A 6,402-nucleotide genomic window follows, 5' to 3' on the forward strand; every position below is an offset into this window, starting at 1 on the left:
AGGCCAGGCAGTATTCACCACCAGCTGACTTCAGGGAACTTGGGCCTTGAGGGAACACTGGTGGTAATTTGGCAGTACTTCATTCACAGGGGTGCTTGTGTCCTTTTACCCTCAACTTTAGGTGGCTCAGAACAGACACATATATAGAGAGACTCTGTATGTCAGGGAGCAAGTAAGGGAAGAAAACAGACACAGCTTAGGTCATGACCTAAGTTGAGGGTAAAATGACACAAGCACCCCTGTGGCCACCACCACTGGGACCATACTTGGTCAGGCCTGAAGCTAGCACAGCACTGGGTCTTGCCTAAGGCCTGCTGTAACCACTTGCTGACTACTTCCTATCCTACTTTCATTCAAGGCCATTAAAATAGGGGCTCTACAATCAGTGGGTTGCAAAGCCAGCCGTCCTTCCTTTCAAGGCAGTGAGGTCCACCAGGCCCTGGGTGGGTCCAGAAGTACCATTCAGGAGTCAGGGACTGAAGTAAAAAACCTTAGACATCTACCTGGTAATCTACTGTAGTGCAGGTAAGCTGGCACTCAAACTATAAAACACGGTTCTTCTACTTTTCCCTTCTTCCCAAATCGGAGAAGCTCATCCTGTAGCTACTGTCACCTTAGGCCACAAGAAGTACTGCCAAACTACCACCAATGTTCCCTCAAGGCCCAAGTTCCCTTAAGTCAGCTGGTGGTGAATACTGCTTGGCCTGATACTCACCCTTCAGGGCAGGGAGCTCCCCTCTGGCCCAGGGCAGGTCCAGAAATGCCATCCAAGTGTCAAGTTGTGGAACTGATGACCCCAAGAGCCCACTTGTGCTCTACTACCCTGTAATTTTTTATTCTTATGAAGATGTTTTTATGAGTAGATATTTGTTAACTTGGTGTCCTTGTGGGGAGGGATGCTTAGTGGAGCCTTCTATTCCGCCATCCTGTTTTACCTCTGTTCATATGGTTGTCAAAATTTCCGGCACCATTTTGTTGAAATGATCATTCTTTATACATTGAATTGCCTTTGCTTCTTTGTCAAAGATCAGTTGACTATATTTGTGTGGGTCTACTTCTGGGTTCTCTATCCTTCTCCATTATCTATGTGTCTATTTTTTGCCAATATTACACTCTTTTTATTAATATAGCCTTACATCAAGTCTTGAAATTCAGTTATGTGAATCCTTGAAGTTTATTCTTCTTCAGTATACGAGGCTATCTCATTCCATAGACTTTCCATGTAAACTTTATGACAAGTATGTCCATATCTCCAAAATAAATTGAGATTTTGGTTAATTTTGAATTGAATATGTGTAGTTGGGAAGGTTTGCTGTCTTCACAATATTGAGTCTTAATCACTGAACAAATAATATCTCTTGATTTACATAGATTTTCTTTGATTTTTAAAAAATAAGTGTTTGCACTTTTGATATATATATGTATGTCCTATACATATTTTGTTTGATATATACCTACTTACTTTATTTTGGAAGTAACTTAGCAAACTATATGGCTTTCATTTAAATTTCAAATCTTGTATATTTATTCCTGGAAGATATAACAACAGTTGAGTTTTGTTAGCCATTACAACCTGTGAACTTGCTCTACTCTCTTATTAGTTCTGGGAACTTTTTAGTGATTCTTTGGAATTTTCCAAGTAAACATTTATGTTATCTGCAACTAGGATGTTTTATTTCTTCCTTTCAAATTTAAATGTTTCGTTTCCTTCTGTTGTCTTATTGTATTAGTTAGGACTAGGGCTTCCAGTATAATGTTAATATAAGTGGGGAGGGAGGCAATTCTTGTCTTTTGCCGATCTTATGGGAAATATGATCAGTTTCTCATCATTTAGAATGATGTTGATTGTACATGTTTTGTAGATTTTTATAATTAAATTGTGGAAGTTTACCCCTATTCCTAGTTTGCTTAGAGTCTTTTCATAAATAGCTGTTGGGTCTTTGTCAAATGCATTTCTGCATTAATTGATATAATTATATGATTTTTCTTTGTTAATCAATTGCTGAGGTATTGAATGATTTTCAAATGTTGAACCAGACTTACATAGGTGGAGTAAATCTTTCTTGGCGGTGGCATATAACTCAGTTTATACTCAGTTGTTGACATTTTGTTGAATTTTTCTTGTAGAAAAACAAATGTAGCCCAGGCTGGTCTGTAATTCCTGTCCTCAAGTGATCCTCTAACCTCACATTTCCAAAGCACTGGGATCACAGACCTGAGCCACTGGGGCTGGCCAGAGAGTCTTTGTTAACAATTTTTGCTAATATTTTTTTGAGAAATGTGGTGTCTATGTTCATAAGAAAAAAAAAACATTTCTGTACAGAAAAGCATTTCTTTTCTGTAATGTTTTTATCTGGTTTTGGTGTTGGGATAATGCTGGCCTCACTGAGTCAGGTAGGAAGTATTCCTTTGGCTTCTATTTCCTGGAAGAGGTTGTGGAGATTTAGTAATATTTTAAAACTGAATATTTAGTAGAATTCACTGTGTAACCATCTGTTCTTGATTGTTTCTTTTTTAGAAGGTAGTTTTTTACTAATTCTTTTACTGTAATAAATATAAAGCTATTCAAATTACTTATTCCTACTTGTGAGAGTTTTCATAATTCATCTTTCATGGAATGGTTTATTTCAACCAAATATACCAAATTTGTGGACATATAATTTTACATCATACCTCTTGATTTTCCTTTAATGTTTATGGGGTCAGTAGTGATGACCTTTTTTTCATTTGTAGTATTAGCTATTTGTCTTCTCCATTTAATTTAATTTTATCATTATTATTTTTTGGCTAGCCTGGCTAGAGGTTTATCAATTTTATTAATCTTTGCAAAAACTCATCTTTTGGTTTAGTTGATTTTATTGTTTTGCTCTTTTCAATTTCACTTATTTCTGCTCTGATTTTTGCTATTTCTTTTTTTCTGCTTACTTTAGGTTTGAATTTATTTTCTGTCTCTAGTTTCTTAAGTTGGAAGTTTAGGTCATTGATTTTTAGGTATTTTTAGCTTTCTAGTGTATGCATTTAATAGTATAAATTTCCTTGTAAGTACTGCTTTGATACATTCTACAAATTTTGGTGTTTTATTTTCATTTTCATTTAGTTCAAAATATTTTTCAATTTTTTGGAGATTCTTTGACCCATGTGTTATTTTAAAGTATGTTGTTTTTTTCTCCAAATATTTGGAATTTTCTAACTATCTTTCAGTTATTGGTCCCTTTTTAAATTATGTTATGAGAACATACTTGTAGGATTTGTATACTTTTAAATTTGTTAAGGTGTATTTTATGTTTATAATGTGGTCAATCATGGTGTATGTTCCATGTGAACTTGAGAGGAATATGTCTTCTACCAGTTTTAGATAAAGTCTTCTATAAAAGTTAATTAGATAAAATTGACTGGCAGTGCTATTCAGGTCAACTCTATTTTTAGTAACTTTGTTTCTATTTGATCTAATAATTACTGATAGTCAGGTGTTGAAGTTTGCAACTAAAATAATAGATTTGCCTATTTTTCTTTTAAATTTTATTTATTATTGCTTCATATGTTTAGATGGGTGGGTGAAAATCCATTTAGGATTTTTATGTGTTCTTAAAGAAGTGATTTCTTTATCATTATGTAGTTCTAATGTTTATACCTAACTTTTTTGCACTCTGAAATCTGTTTTGTCTGAAATTAACACAGTTATTCAAAGTTACAGCTCTCTTTTGATTTGTGTTTGCACGTTTTATTTTTTCCACCTTTCTGTTCCTAACCTATTAGAGTCTTTATATTTAAACTGCATTGTTTTATAAATAATATACTGTTTGAATTTGCTTTTACCCACTCTCAATATCTCTGCTTTTAAAAGTGGTGTATTTAGACCCCTCACATTTAAAGTGATTATTTATATATTTGGATTAATAGCAATTGTATGTTAAAATATTGTCTACCTATTGCCAAAGTTATTTTCTTGCTTGCTCTGGTTTTAATTGGGTGCTTTTTGTGATTGATTTTTATCTTCTCTCTTAGCATAGTATTTTTCACTTCTTCTTTGAACATTTTTGTACTTTGTCTACAGTTTACATTATACATTCACCAATAAACATTTTTTACTAGCCTAAGTCCACTTTCAAATAATCTTATTCTGCTCCATGTGTAGTGCAGAGGTCTTATATCAGAATGTTCCCAATTTTTCCCTCCTATCCCTGTGAAATATTTGTCATTGATTTCATGTATTCATATACAATAATTACCCAAAGCACTATAACAATTATTATTTGTATTATAAATCAATTAAATATAAGAAAAATAGGTTTTATTTTACTTTTATTTATTTCTTCTCTGAGGATCTTTTTATGTGTAGAGATGAGTCTCTGATTCAGATCATCTTCCTTCTGCCTGAAGAATATTTTTAAATATTTCTTGCATCATCTGTGATACGGTTTGCTCCTGTGCCACCACCTAAATCTCATGTTGAGTTTAAGTCCCAATTTTTAGGGAGAGACCTGGTAGGAGGTGATTGGATTATGGGGGCATATTTTCCCCATGCTGTTCTCATGATAGGGAGTGATTTCTCACAATAGTTGATGGTTTAAAAGTTTGCGGAATTTCTTTTCTCTCTCTCTCTCGTTCCAACATGTGAAGATGCGTTTGCTTCCCCTTTTGCCATAATTGTGTTTCCCAATGCCTCCCAATCATGCTTCCTGCTAAGCCTGCAGAGCTATGAGCCAATTAAACTTTTTTCTTGATAACTTACCCAGTCACAGGTAGTTCTTTAAAGCAGTAAGAGGTGTACTAATACAGAAAATTGGTACCAGAAGTGGGGTACTGCAATAAAGATACCTGAAAATGTGAAAACAACTTTGGAACTGGGTAACAGACAGAGGTTGGAACAGTTAGGAGGGCTCAGAAGAAAATAAGAAGATGAGAGAAAGTTTGGAACTTCCTAGAGGTTTGTTGAATGATTTTTACCAAAATGCTGATAGTGATAATGAACAATGAAGTCCAGGTTGAGGTGGTCTCACATGAAGATGAAGAACTTAATGTATACTAGAGTAAAGATCACTCTTGCTATGCTTTAGCAAAGAGACTGGAAGCATTTTGCTCCTTCCCTAGAGATCTGTGAAATTTTGAACTTGAGAGAGATGATTTAGGGCATCTGGTGTAAGCAATTTCTAGTAGCAAGGCATTAAAGAGGTAATCTGCCTTTTTCTAAAAGCGTACAGTCATATGCATTTACAAAGAGATGGTTTGAAATTGGAACTTATGCTTAAAAGGGAAGCAAAGCATAAAGGTTTGAAAAATATGCCACCTGACCATGTGGTAGAAAAGAAATACCCATTTTGGGGGGAGGAATTCAAGCCTGCTGCAGAAGTTTGCATAAGTAATGAGGATCTGAATGTTAATCATTAAGACAATGGGAAAAATGTCTACAGGGCATTTCAGAAACCTTCAGAGGAACCCTTCCCATCACATGCCTAGAGGCCTAGAAGGGGTAAATGATTTCATGGGCCAGACCTAGGGCCCAGTTGCTCTGTGCACCCTCAATACATGGCATGGCATCCTGCATCCCAGCCATTCCAACTCCAGCTGTGGCTCAAAGAAACCAAGGTACAGCTTGGGTTGTTGCTTCAGAGAGTGAAAGGCCCAAGCCTTGGTGGCTGGGAGTGTGGGTGTGCAGAAGGCAAGAGTTGAGTTTTGGGAAAATCTGCCTAAATTTCACAAGATGTATGGAAATGCTTGGATGTCCAGGCAAAAGTCTGCGGCAAGGGAGGAGCACTCAGGGAGAACCTCTACTAGGAAAGTGCAGAGGGAAAATGTGGGATTGGAGCCCCCATACAGAGTCCCCACTGGGGCACTGCCTGGTAGAACTGTGAGAAGAGAGCCACTGTCCTCCAGACCCCAGAATGGGAGATCCACCAACAGCTTGCACTGTGTGTCTGGAAAAGCCACAGACACTCAATGCCAGTGAATTAAAGCAGCTGCTGCAAAGCCACATGAATTGAGCTGCCCAAGGCCATGGGTGCTCAACCCTTGCATCAGTATGTCCTGGATCTGAGACATGAAATCAAAGAAGATTATTTTGGAGCTTTAGGATTTAATGACTGTCCTGCTGGGTTTCGGACTTGCATGGGACCTGTAGACCCCTTGTACTGGCCAATTTTTCCATTTTCATATGGAGAATTTAGCAAATGCCATATATTGGAAGTAATAGACCTGATTTTGAGTTTATAGGATCATAGGTGGAAGGTACTTGCCTTATCAGATGAGACTTTGGAGGTGGACTTTTGGATTAATGCTAGAATGAATTAAGATTTCGAGGGATTGATGAGAAAGCATGACTTGTTTTGAAATGTGAGAACAGCATGAAATTTGGGAAGCACCAGGGTCAGAATGATATGGTTTGACCGTGTTTCCTCATCCAAA

The sequence above is a fragment of the Rhinopithecus roxellana genome, chromosome 4 (assembly GCF_007565055.1).
Source record: "Rhinopithecus roxellana isolate Shanxi Qingling chromosome 4, ASM756505v1, whole genome shotgun sequence".
Lineage (NCBI taxonomy): Eukaryota > Metazoa > Chordata > Mammalia > Primates > Cercopithecidae > Rhinopithecus > Rhinopithecus roxellana.